The sequence below is a fragment of the Saccopteryx bilineata genome, chromosome 5 (assembly GCF_036850765.1).
Source record: "Saccopteryx bilineata isolate mSacBil1 chromosome 5, mSacBil1_pri_phased_curated, whole genome shotgun sequence".
In the NCBI taxonomy this organism is placed as follows: domain Eukaryota; kingdom Metazoa; phylum Chordata; class Mammalia; order Chiroptera; family Emballonuridae; genus Saccopteryx; species Saccopteryx bilineata.
In genome coordinates this window covers 33,148,870-33,163,262 of record NC_089494.1, presented here as the reverse complement: position 1 = coordinate 33,163,262, position 14,393 = coordinate 33,148,870, and the positions used below count along the sequence as shown (strand labels likewise).

The 14,393-nt window shown below is 43.4% G+C and overlaps 1 pseudogene; it reads left to right on the top strand.

The window, feature by feature from the left end:
* The first annotated feature begins 12,742 nt into the window (after window positions 1–12,742).
* Window positions 12,743–14,090, top strand: LOC136306446 (kelch-like protein 2 pseudogene; annotated as a pseudogene).
* The last annotated feature ends 303 nt before the right edge of the window (window positions 14,091–14,393 follow it).

The following is a 14,393-nucleotide window of genomic DNA, read 5'->3' as shown; positions in this document are numbered from 1 at the left end:
CAGCTGCCATGACCCACCCCTTGAGCTGAACAGTTTTCTCTCTTCCCATGGGCTCAGGGTGCAGGTCTTCCACGGTCCTTGTGGGCCTAGCTACATGAGGGGGGAGCTCAGAAGGGACCTCTGACACGGGAGCTGATCTTTGGGGTTACAACTGATACTCATGCCCCCCCTTCCAGTAGCTATTCTGATTGCCCCCACCCTCAGCAATCACCTCATCAGGTCTTGTTGGCTAACTGGTGATATGACTCTAATCTCAACTCCTAAAGGGTCCAAGTAGTCATGTTGTTCTTAGGCTGACATCACTGCATGTCAATCTATAGTCACAAGGGGAATGTGGGGGAACCAAAAGGTGCACAAATGTATCATCTGGGTCCCTCCTGTAATCCCCTCTCCTACTTTCTCCTGCTAATCAGGGTCAATAACCCCTACCAGGATGCTGATGGCGCTTCTTACCTGCTGGTGCCTGGATAAAAGGCCTTCAAGTACACTGACAGAAGCTATATTTTGTGGTTCAAAAATAAACATTATGTTTCCCCAGCAGGAGTATGCTTCTGTTAGGGACCAGGCCCTTCATCCTGCAGAATCCAAAATTAAAGAGATGGGAAGCACAGAATCTCACTGTCACTGGGAATGAAGGTGAATGGCGCCACTCCTGCTTCTGACCCTTGGGCCCATGTGCTCTTCCTGTTGGGAACACCGCACCATACAGATGCCTCTGATTTAATGCATATACTACATCTTCAAGGATGGCTCCCATCCTTTCAGACCGCTGTCTCTGATTTAATGAGGCACATGTCTTTTAGAAGGCCATTTCAGCATTCTATGAATTTACCATCTAAAGGGCAAAAACTTCTTTAAGAAACAAACTATAGGCCCTGGCCAGTTGGCTCAGTGGTAGAGCATCAGCCTGGCTTGCAGGAGTCCCGGGTTTGATTCCCAGCCAGGGCACACAGGAAAAGCACCCATCTGCTTTTCCACTCCTCCCCCTCTCCTTCCTCTCTGTCTCTCTCTTTCCCTCCTGCAGCCAAGACTCCATTGGAGCAAAGTTGGCCCAGGCACTGAGGATGGCTCTATGGCCTCTGCTTCAGGTGCTAGAATGGCTCTGGTTGCAACAGAGCAACGCCCCAAATGGGCAGAGCATCACCCCCTGGTGGGCATGCCAGGTGGATCAAGGTCGGGCGCATGTGGGAGTCTGTCTGACTGCCTCCCCGTTTTCAACTTCAGAAAAATATAATACACACACACACACAAAAGAAACAAACTGTATAACTTATTTTGCATATATAGTCATATGTCTCTGTTACTTTACTGAATATAGTCTTAATTGTGCCATTTAACCTAACCCAGGTAACCAATTCTGTTTTCCCCTGGACAAAACTAGAACACAGAAAACAAGGAAGTGTTTAGCTATTTTTTCTACTGAGTATGCTTGTCTTACTATCTTTATAAATTCTAAGGAGGTTTTGTTTATAACAAAATCCAAAGTCAATTTCACAGCCTATAAATCTATCTTTTAAAAATATATAATAATAATAAAATAAAACAATTTAGTGACATGTTTTATTTCTGTTTTTTTCCTTTAGATTTTGTTCAAGTAGTCAAAGATTATGTATCAATTAACTCAGTTTAACATTTTCTCTAAGGTCTTTAAATTAGCTAAGAATCTAGAAATTATAATTTTAGTTAAATATAAAGTCCTTAAGAATTTTGATATTATATAATCATAAGATTATAAACCTGTTTAAGATACCCATCATTATAATTTTATCTAATCATGATACTAAGTTTTGGTAATGTTAAATAATTTGCAGATATTTGAATAATGGTAACTTCTTTATCCCATAAGCCAATGCAAGAAATATAGAAAGTTCAAATTATGAGATGTTCTATATTCTTGCATAAACTAGAATGTTGTGTTGGCATTAATTTCAGATAGTAAAGTCAGGAAAAAGATCGTTATTTTTCAATTCTTTAAACCAATATGATTAACTCATTCTAATTGTCCAATAGTTCATCTATTTATCATAAATATTTTATGAACATTTTCTACATAATATATAAGCAATGTGTTCAGTAAGGAAATTATAAAAATTCTTTAAATCCTGTTTCAAAACCCTTCATCTTGTAACCAAGGCTTTCTTTTCTTATAGTTTTTTTTATTTTATTTTATTTTATTTTTGTATTTTTCTGAAGTTGGAAACGGAGGCAGTCAGACTCCCGCATGCACCCGACCGGGATCCACCTGGCACGCCCACCAGGGGGCAATGCTCTGCCCATCTGGGGCATCTCTCCTTTGCAACCAGAGCCATTCTAGCGCCTGAGGCAGAGGCCACAGAGCCATCCTCAGCACCTAGGCCAACTTTGCTCCAATGGAGCCTTGGCTGTGGGAGGGGAAGAGAGAGACAGAGAGGAAGGAGAGGGGGAGGGGTGGAGAAGCAGATGGGTGCTTCTTCTGTGTGCCCTGGCTGGGAATCGAACCCGGGACTCCTATACACCAGGCCGATGCTCTACCACTGAGCCAACCGGCCAGGGCCATGTTTTCTTGTAATTTTAACCAGAAATCTCTCTTCTCTCTTAAAAGCAGTTAGAAAAAATAAACACAAAACAGTTTAATAATTTATCTTTCTATTTCAGAAATTCTTCATTAGATATTTCTAGGTTGAGCACATAAGACAGAATGTTTCCAAAAATTATTCTTTAATGTTTTCAAAGGGGGGGAAGAGAAACAAAAAGAAAAAAACGAAAGAAAACCAGCTTTAGTCAAATACAAAGTTATCATTGTAAAAGACTATTTATCTTTCCTTAATTAAAAGAGGGGAAAATTTAGATATAGGATAAGTTGTTTTGACATAAATGCACACAAAAGTGGGATAGAGAGGGAGAAGGAAAGAGGAAGCATTATTCCAGGTGGTTTAAACATTAATTCAGGCCCCCAACAATTTAATTTGGTTGACAGTTGTTTGGGGGAGTGGTTGGGTAAGGGGGTACAGGAATTGAACAAAAAAGGACCAAAAAAAAAAAGAGAGAGAGAGAGAGAAACACATGGACACAGACAAGTGTGTGGTGACTGCGGGAAGCAGGGGAGGGGACAGAAGGCATAGGAGGGATAAACAATGGTGGACAGACACTTGACTTGTGGGGGTGAACACACAATACAGTGTACAGAAAATGTCTAGTAAAACTGTGCACCTGAAACCTGTATAATTTTGTTAACAAGTATCACCCCAATATATTCAATTTAAAAAACCCAGTAATTATATTGCCTGACCAGGCAGTGGTGCAGTGGATAAAGTGTCAGACTGGGACACAGAGAACCCAGGTTTGAAACCCCAAGGTTGCTGACTAGAGCACAGGCTCACAGGCTTGAGTGCACGCTCACCAGCTTGAGCATGGGATCATAGACATGACCCATGGTCGCTGGCTTGAGCCCAAAGGTCACTGGCTGTAAGCCCAATGTTGCTGGCTTGAGCCCAAGGTCGCTGGCTTGAACAAGTGATCACTCACTCTGCTGTAGCCCCATAGTCAAGGCACATATGAGAAAGCGATCAATGAACAACTAAGGAGCCGCAAGGAAGAATTGATGCTTCTCATCTCTCTCCCTTCTTGTCTGTCTCTGTCTGTCCCTCTCTTTGTCTCTCTCTGTCACAAAAAAAAGTAACCACTCTAATTCCAAATAATGCTTATATCATTTAGAAAGTTAAGAAGGCACATTTTGATTCTAATATAAATACATATAAGATGTAGCAGTTCAACTCACAGTGGTTACAGAACTAGACTAAAGATAAACCTATGAGTCTGGCAACAGTCATTCAAATCTTGTGCAGCCTGTATCTTGGGGACCACTCCCTCAAGGAGAGCTAGACCTTCATGGACAAAACAAAACAAGAGTGAGTCAAGTTTCAATAAGATTTTCATAAATGACCTGAGACAGTTTTTCCAAAGGATGACATTTTGAAGAGAAGTCTTTTTTTTTTTTTTTTTGTATTTTTCTGAAGCTGGAAACAGGGAGAGACAGTCAGACAGACTCCCGCATGCGCCCGACCGGGATCCACCCAGCATGCCCACCAGGGGCGATGCTCTGCCCACCAGGGGGCGATGCTCTGCCCCTCTGGGGCGTCGCTCTGCTGCGACCAGAGCCACTCTAGCGCCTGGGGCAGAGGCCAACGAGCCATCCCCAGCGCCCAGGCCATCTCTGCTCCAATGGAGCCTTGGCTGCGGGAGGGGAAGAGAGAGACAGAGAGGAAGGAGGGGGGGTGGAGAAGCAAATGGGCGCTTCTCCTATGTGCCCTGGCCGGGAATCGAACCCGGTTCCCCTGCACGCCAGGCCGATGCTCTACCGCTGAGCCAACCGGCCAGGGCTGAAGAGAAGTCTTTTAAGCAAACTAGCTTACATACATCTTCATTTCTATGAACTTTCTCTTACATATGAACAATTACAAAATGACAAGAACAAACAGACATGGAAGTATTTTCAGTAATAATGCAGATTTCTTTTCTTCTTTCTTTACTTTTTTTTTTTTTTTTTTTTTTAGGTGAGAGGAGGAGAGATAGTGTAGTGAGACAGATTCCTGCATGCACCCTGCTTGGGATCCACTCAGCAACCCTGTTCAGGACCAATGCTCGAGTACTGAGCTATTTTTAGCACCTGAGACTGACATGCTCAAACCAACCAAGCATCCTCAGTGCCTGGGGCCAATGTTTGAACCAATTGAGCCACTGGCTGCAGGAAAGAAAGAGGGAGAAAAGCAGATAGTCACTTCTCTTGTGTGCCCTGAGGATTAAATCCCAGACCTCTATAAACCAGGCCAACACTCCATCCCCTGAGCCACTGGCCAGGGCCATAATGCAGATTTCTACCAAAAATAAAAGTGTTTCAAACAGATCAATCTGGATTTTTAAAAGGAGTTTCTTGGCCCTGGCCAGGTGGCTCAGTGAATAGAGTATAATCCCAACACACCAAGTTCATGGTTCCATATCTGGTTAGGGCACATATAAGAAGCAATCGAACCTGACCTGTGGTGGCGCAGTGGATAAAGTGTCGACCTGGAATGCTGAGGTCGCCAGTTCAAAACCCTGGGATTGCCCAGTCAAGGCACATATGGGAGTTGAAGCTTCCTGCTCCTCCCCCTCTTCTCTCTCTCTCTCCCCTCTAAAATGAATAGATAAATAAAAATAATTTTAAAAATGTTATTAACTATTAAAAAAAAAAGAAGCAATCAGTAAGTGCACAACTGGCTCTGGCCAGTTGGCTCAGTGGTTGAGCATCAGCCCGGCTTGTGGATGTCCCAGGTTCAATTCCTGATCAAGGCACACAGGAGAAGCGACCATCTGCTTCTTCACCTCTTCTCCTCCCTCTCTCTCTCTCTCTTCCCCTCGAGCAGCCATGGCTCAGTTTAAGCAAGTTGGCCCCTGGCACTGAGGATGGGTCCATGTCCTTTGCCTCAGGCACTAAAAAATGGCTCCAGTTGCAATGGAGCAACAGCCCCAGATGAGCAGAGCATCGCCCCCTAGTGGGCTTGCTGGGTGGTTAGGGTGCATGCGAAAGTCTGTCTCTGCCTCTCCTCCTCTCACTGAATAATAAAAAATAAATAAAATAAGTGCACAACTAAATGGAACAACTAAGTGGAACAGAGAGTTGATGCTTCTCTCACTCCCTTCCCCACCTTTCTCTCTCTTTCAAATTGACAGGAAAATTTTTCTTTAAAGTTTCTTATTCCTAGATACCCCTCTCAAACTAAACAAATTAAACTTAGCATTTGGAGTGTTCAATGAAAAACTAAGAAATCAGAGCTCAAACTTAATATGAACTTACCTTACCATCATCATTGGAGAGACCTGTGCAGGAGGCTCAAAGGACTTCAGAAAAGCACACTGTTTCCAACTTAACAAGATTTTGGTAGAACCTCCAAGATTATCAAATGCTGGCTTCTTTAAGTACCTCCAAAATAACCTGTTGATAAAGCAAAACTGAGTTTTTTGCTTACTGCGGTAAGAGAGAATATCTTGATAGTCTTTGAAGAGTATTATGGAGGAAGTAAGAGGTGCAATATTTACGAGTTTTGAGGATCTAGTTACAATATGAGTTTCAAAGCAGGGAATCTAATTGGGATTAGCACAGTTTTTGTTTTTTTACAGAGACAGAGAGAGGGATAGATATGGATAGACAGACAAGAACAGAGAGAGATGAGAAGCATTAATCAGTTTTTCATTGCAACACCTTAGTTGTTCATTGATTGCTTTCTCATATGTGCCTTGACCGCGGGCCTTCAGCAGACCGAGTAGCCCCTTGCTCAAGCCAACGACCTTGGGTCCAAGCTGGTGAGCTTTGCTCAAACCAGATGAGCCCACGCTCAAGCTGGCGACCTCGGGCCTCAAACCTGGGTCCTCCACATCCCAGTCCGATGCTCTATCCACTGCACCACCGCCTGGTCGGGTGGATTAGCACAGTTTTTTTAAAAAGGATTTTATTTATTGATTTATTAGAGACATAAGAAAGAGAGAGAGAAAGGGGGTGGGGAGGAGCAGGAAGCATCAACTCATAGTAGTTGTTTCTCATATGTACCTTGACAGGGCAAGCTTGGGGTTTCAAACAGCAACCTCATAATTCTAGGTCCTCACTTTATCCACTGCACCACCACAGGTCAGGAAGCACAGTTTTTACATAATAGTGTTTTTTTATATATAATAGTATTTTATATAAAATAGTATTTACATTATATAAGTGATTCTTTTGCAATATTCCACCTTCTTGTGGTAATCTGCTGTTCCCTCCACAACCTCACTTGTTCACAAGCCTGGAACTTCTTTAATATAAAATTTTTTCTTTTGTTTTAATTCAGGGGTTGGGAACCTTTTTGGCTGAGAGAGCCATGAACACCACATATTTTAAAATGTAATTCCATGAGAGGCATACAATGACCTGTGTACATTATGCATTATCCAATAAAAATTTGGTGTTGTCCTGAAGGACAGCTGTGATTAGCTCCAGCCACCCACAACCATGAACATGAACGGTAGGAAATGAATGGATTGTAATACATGAGAATGTTTTTATTTTTTTTAATTTTTATTTATTTATTTTTTACAGAGACAGACAGTGAGTCAGAGAGAGGGATAGACAGGGACAGACAGACAGGAACAGAGAGAGATGAGAAGCATCAATCATTAGTTTTTCATTGCGCGTTGCAACACCTTAGTTGTTCATTGATTGATTTCTCATATGTGCCTTGACTGTGGGCCTTCAGCAGACCAAGTAACCCCTTGCTGGAGCCAGCGACCTTGGGTTCAAGCTGGTGGACTTTTCCTCAAACCAGATGAGCCCGCACTCAAGCTGGCGACCTCGGGGTCTCGAACCCAGGTCCTCTGCATCCCAGTCCGATGCTCTATCCACTGCGCCACCGCCTGGTCAGGCGAGAATGTTTTATATTTTTAACATTATTATTTCTTTTATTAAAGATTTGTCTGCAAGCCAGATGCAGCCATCAAAAGAGCCACATCTGGCTCACGAGCCATAGGTTCCCAACCTGTTTTAATTGATAGTCCTTATCGCACCATTTCACAACTGGTTGATTGTATATATGTCTGTCAATACACTGTGAGTCCTCATAGGACTAGAATTAGGTTTTGTGAATATTTCTTACAGCCAGCAGCTTACAGTGTCTGGTTTTCAGTTACTGTTAATTAGAACTGCGGTGAAACACACAAACATGGTGACTAATCTGAATTTCAATTTATTAACATAAACCTCAAATGAACCCTTAATCAAGCAGACCCATTAATAATACAGGGGTGGGCAAAGAAGGTTTATAGTTATAATACAAATAATACAATAATTAATAAATATTAACACAAGAATAAACTGTTCTGAATGCTCACAATTGCTAACCTACTTTTGCCTTACCCCATATTACACTTCTCTAGTCTAATTACTCTTCTATTAGTTTTCTCCTCAACTCCCCAACACACTAGCCCCACACATCTACCTTCACACTTACTGAAGAAGGGCCTTGCTTCTTATTTCACCAAGAAAACTGAAGCAATCAAGAGAATTTCCACAGACTCACATTGGTTCCCACCTACTAGCATCTTAACCCATGCCGTCGGCCTTGTCATCTCTTCATAGATGAAGTATCCATGCTTCTATCTAATGATCCACGCTCCTTTACTTGGGCACTAGATTCCATCCCCTTTCTCTTACTCAAAGACATTTCTTCAGCAATGCTCTCCCCTTGATTTTCCCAGCTCTCTTCAGTTTGTTTTCCATTTATTTTCTATAAGGAAACTCTAAATTCTTAACTGTGGATGGTCATTCATTCAAAAATATTTTCTAAGCATCTACCACTATGACAGATCTATGATAAAAAAGGACAAAGATCCCGCTCCCATGCTGTTTATAATCTAGTAGGAGAGACAGGTAAACTAAAAGTTTATTCCTCACACAATGATCAAAGTGATCCTTTGAGAGGGTAAATCATACCATGTTGCCATTCCTCTGCTCAAAACTCAGTAGTGGCTTCCCATTTCTACTCAAAGTAAAAGCTGAAGTCTTGTTTTTTTGGAGTGTTTTTTTTTTGTATTTTTCTGAAGCTGGAAACGGGGAGAGACAGTCAGACAGACTCCCGCATGCGCCCAACCAGGATCCACCCTGCACACCCACCAGGGTCGATGCTCTGCCCACCAGGGGGCGATGCTCTGCCCCTCTGGGGCATCGCTCTGTCGCGATCAGAGCCTCTCTAGCGCCTGGGGCAGAGGCCAAGGAGCCATCCCAGCGCCCGGGCCATCCTTGCTCCAATGGAGCCTCCGCTGCGGGAGGGGAAGAGAGAGACAGAGAGGAAGGAGAGGGGGAGGGGTGGAGAAGCAAATGGGCGCCTCTCCTGTGTGCCCTGGCCGGGAATCGAATCCGGGACTCCTGCACGCCAGGCCGACGATCTACCGCTGAGCCAAGCGGCCAGGGCCAAAAGCTGAAGTCTTTATAATGAATTAGTTATAAGACCCTACATGATCTGATTCCCTGTTACCTCTCTAACTTCTTTTCCCACTACTTTCTCACTTGCTCACTCTACTCCAGCCACATCAGCCTTCTTGCTGATCTTCAGGCATAGCAAGTAATTCCCAACCTTGCATTTCCCTCTTATTGCACTAGTCTGCATGTTATCTGTATGATTCACTCTCTTACTCCCTTCAAGAATTTGCTTATATGTACCCTCACAATGAGGCCTGTTCTGATTGCCCCATTTAAAATTGCAACTCTCAGCGACAACAGTGTGGTGGTTGCTAGGGGTAGGGGGGATGTGGAGGAAGGCATAGGGTGGATAAAAGGTAATGGACAAAGACTTGATTTTGGGGGGGTGAACATATAATGTGGTGTATAGAGATGCCTTGTAGAATTGGACACCTACACCTGTATAATTACGTTAACCAATGTCACCCTAGTAAATCCAATTAAAATATAAATAAATAAAAAGCATTACATTCTCTCTCTACACCGAATCCCATATTTCCTTCTTTCTCTACTTTATTTTTGTTCCATATTGCTAAGCCACCCAAGTATATAACACATATAATAATACACAGAAGCACATATGTATAATAAAATATACTTTCATATAAATACATATATTTGTCAGGTTTATTTTTTATTCTCTAATTCCCTCTACTAGAATAGACATTCTGAAAGGGAAGAAAACATGTGTTTTTTTTAAATGAAAGAATATTGATCCTTAAGATTTTAGAGATTTCTTATAGAATATAAATGTAAATTTGTTAAGCCTAATCCAGAGGGACTTGAAATGAAGACAACAAAATCCCTCGATTACACACCAAAGCTTTATTGTCTAGCTTGGCCAAGCGGCTGCGACTCCGACAGAAATCTGAGGGAGAGCGCGCCGGCCCTTTGTTCTACCTAGTTTTTATAGTATTGTAAGTGGGACGTACAGAAGTAAAAATTGCAATTAGGTGCCCTTTACCACTATTGGTTATAGTCATATGTCTTTTAACATAATAGGACCATGTTCAATTTGCAAGCAATACATCATTTTGGAGAAAACAAAATTTACAAGTCAACACAATGGTAGAAAGATGCCTCTTTACATATTAAAAGGCATTCCTATATTTTCTAGTGTTTATCTGCCATCTCTCTGTCCAGAGTCACACGTATTAACCATATGCATTTACATAGGAGAGGTAGTTTCCTGGGGACAAATGCCTGCAAATGGCTCATTACTATAAGAAAAGGTTTATTTTGGCTTTTCTCTTCCTGTACCTGGCTAGCCATTCACCTCTTTCCCCACAGGTGTGGAGGAATGTCTGGGAATCCATGTTTTCCTCCCCTTTGCATTCACAATACAATGCCAAGGGCCATCCTGGTTTTATGTCAATCACACAGTACAGAGATTATTCTCAAAATTTCTCTGCACACCTTAACCCAAATTAATAAAATGTTCTTTAAGCCTCTTAAAATATTAATATTGATTCTGTAGCTTTTGGTACTTTACAACACCTGCGGTTGAGGTGGCGCAGTGGCTCCTCAAATTATCCAAGAGTTTCTTAAAGCAATTGCCATGGCCAGAAAATTGTTATACAATTTTATTATAGTAATCAATATGTTATCACTTTCTTTTGATCATCTTACCTATCATCAGAAATCTGTAAAGCTTAATTTTTCACCCAGATTTCAGAAAAACCTTTTCATTCAATGGGCACCTTTAACAGATCATTTAAATAAGACTTTACCCTAACACATGCTAAGTAAAATGTAAAATTCTTAGCCTGGCCTTCTAGAATTTCTACCATTCAACTAGGAGTATCTTTCCAATCTTTTCCCCAGCTTCTTTCCTTCATTGAATCCTAAAGTACTCACCAAAATAAACTTACCAGAAAGGATCCACATAATTCTTGCTCCTTAAATACATCTGCATTTTAATCCCATGTCCGTATCCTATCATGAAAAATTCAACTCAAAGGTGTTTTCATGAAAAGAGAACTTGCTTTTCTGGACTGTGTAGCAAAAGGAACATGGAATGATATTGGATACACCTTGGTATCAGTATGAGCTTTATCACTTAATAGTATGTAAAAATCACAGGCAAGTTATTGAATTTCTGAATTTCAGTTCTTCCATTTGTGGGAGACACCATTACTGGCCTAAACAACATTCAATGAATTCTGCCATTCTTGCCTACTAAAACTGTCTTTCTCGGGGTGGTGATGTGCCCAGATTTTTTAAAAGAACTATTTCCTAGCATCCCTTGCAACAAGGACGGTCATACAACAATTCTAACCAATGAGATAAAAGTGGAAGATGCTGATGAATTTTCTAAGACCTTTGGCTCACTCACCTAGCACAGACTTTTTGCCCATTCCATTCTCCCTATCTGAACTCTGATCAACACTGGAGGTGGAGCAACCATCAGTAGACACAGGGCAGTAACTATGTAGATGAAAGCCACATGTTAAAGATGATTTCATGAAAATTAAACTAGTCTGGGTTCCTGATGGCAACAGGGAACCACCATAACAGCTCCTATGATCTTAATATGGGTTAACTCATTAAATCTTCATAATTCATTTAGGTAGTTACTGCTATTCCCTCAGATAAAAAAATATGAAGAGGCCCTGGCCGGTTGGCTCAGTGGTGGAGCGTTGGCCTGGCGTGCGGGAGTCCCGGGTTCGATTCCCGGCCAGGGCACACAGAAGAAATGCCCATCTGCTTCTCCACCCCTCCCCCTCTCCTTCCTCTCTGTCTCTCTCTTCCCCTTCCACAGCCGAGGCTCTATTGGAGCAAGGATGGCCTGGGCACTGAGGATGGCTCTGTGGCCTCTGCCTCAGGTGCTGGAATGGCTCTGGATGCAACAGAGCGATGCCCCAGATGGGCAGAGCATCGACCCCTGGTGGGCATGCCGGGTGGATCCCGGTCAGGCACATGCGGGAGTCTGTCTGACTGCCTCCCCATTTCCAGCTTCGGAAAAATGAAAAAAAAAAAATGAAGAACTGAAAGTCTAAGTAATTTGTTCCAAGGTACACAGTTAATAAAGAGGACATAAGATTTATATCCTAGTTTGTCTGACTTCAGAGCACATGCTCTTAACCACAAGTCTAACCTACAATATTAAGAAACCACTTACTGCCTGACCAGGCGGTGGTGCAGTGGATAGTGCATTGGACTGGGATGCAGAGGACCCAGGTTTGAGACTCCAAGCTCGCCAGCTTGAGCACGGGCTCATCTGGTTTGAGCAAAGCTCACCAGCTTGGACCCAAGGTCGCTGGCTCGAGCAAAGGGTTACTCGGTCTGCTGAAGGCCCGCGGTCAAGGCACATATGAGAAAGCAATCAATGAACAACTAAGGTGTCGCAAAGAAAAACTGATGATGATGCTTCTCATCTCTCTCCGTTCCTGTCTGTCTGTCTGTCCCTGTTTATCCCTCTCTCTGACTCTCTCTCTCTGTCCCTGAAAAAAAAAACCAAAAAAAAAAAACCACTTACTTGAGATGGAGTGCGCCCTGCCGAGCAGCCATGGCCTCGGGGGCCGCAGCAGGTGGTGGCACTCGGTGAGGCTTGTGGCGCCCCCTCTGGGGGGATGGAACGCGGCTTGTTGGGCGGGCAGTGCCTTCGTCCAAGGCTGGAATGGTGGTGGCAGCGGAGGTTGGTGCCTGCGTCCTGAAGCCCGAGAGGAGCCACAATGTAGATGCCGCGGCTGCCTCCCACATACACAAAGCAGGGTTATCAGAAGCCTCTCCATTCAATAGATGATAATAGGCCCTGGCCGTTTGGCTCAGTGGTAGAGCGTCGGCCTGGTGTGCGGAGGTCCCGGGTTCGATTTCCGGCCAGGACACACAGGAGAGGCACTCATCTGCTTTTCTACCCCTCCCCCTCTCCTTCCTCTCTGTCTCTCTTCCCCTCCCGCAGCCAAGGCTCCATTGGAGCAAAGATGGCCCGGGCGCTGGGGATGGCTCCTTGGCCTTTGCCCCAGGCGCTAGAGTGGCTCTGGTCGCGACAGAGCGACGCCCCGGATGGGCAGAGCATCGCCCCCTGGTGGGCGTGCCGGATGGATCCCGGTCGGGCGCATGCGGGAGTCTGTCTCTCTTTTTTGTATTGAAAAATACCAAAAAAAAAAAGAACAGCAGTGCTTGTTGCAAAGATTACCTCACTGAAGCCATGAATTATCATCTCCTGCCAACAGAGCAGCGTATATTAATGAAGAGTATCCAGACCCAACTGAGGCCATCCATGAACCTTCCCAAATTGATGATGGTGGTTGGGGGCCAAGCACCAAAGGCTATCAGAAGTGTGGAATGCTACGACTTTAAAGAAGAAAGGTGGCACCAACTAGCAGAACTGCCTTCTAGGAGATGCAGGGCAGGGATAGTCTAGATGGCCGGGCTGGTCTTTGCTGTTGGTGGCTTTAATGGTTCGTTACGAGTCCGCACTGTAGATTCCTACGACCCCGTGAAAGATCAATGGCCCAGAGTTGCTAACATGCGAGACCGGAGAAGCACTTTAGGGGCTGCTGTATTAAATGGATTGTTATATGCTGTGGGAGGCTTTGATGGGAGTTCAAGTTTGTCATCTGTGGAAGCATATAACATAAAGTCTAATGAGTGGTTTCACATGGCTCCCATGAATAGGAGGAGCAGTGTTGGAGTAGGTGGTGTTGGAGGTTTGCTGTATGCTGTAGGGGGCTATGACAGAGCTTCTTGTCAGTGTCTGAGCTTGGTGGAATGCTATAATGCTACAATAAACAAGTGGACCTATATAACAAATGAATACCAAGCGGAGTGAAGCAGGTGTTGGTGTGTTAAACAACTTACTATATGCTGTAGGGGGTCATGATGGCCCTTCAGTATAAACAAGTGTTGAAGTCTATGATCCCGCCATCAATACCTGGTGGCAGGTGGCAAATATGAACATGTGCAGAAGAAGTGCAGGAGTTTTTTCCGCCAATGGTTTGTTATATGTAGTTGGATGATGGTTCCTGTAACTTGGCATCAGTAGAGTATTATAACCGAACAACTGATAAATGGAAAGTTGTGTCATCTTGTATGAGCACAGGGAGAAAGTTATGCAGGAGTCACAGTTACTGATAAACCATTATGAGCCTAAAGGACATTTTTAGCATATTTATACACGAGAAACAGACTTCAACAAGTGTTTCTGAAGTGACTGAGAATCTAGCACTTCTCCACTTGGAGCTGCACTTTAAAGTCTCCGCAGAAGATAAGATTGTCTGCCTTTATAGGCCTCAGATTCCGAAGATTATTTTTGGTAGATGCACCATTTAGGCTTTTTCTGCAATAAGCAGCAGCTGACTGAATTTTAATAAGAGACCTGGGCTGCAATACTTACTCTGTAGTCTTTAGACTACAGTTGCTTTCACAAAGACTAGTTATCAGCCCTGAA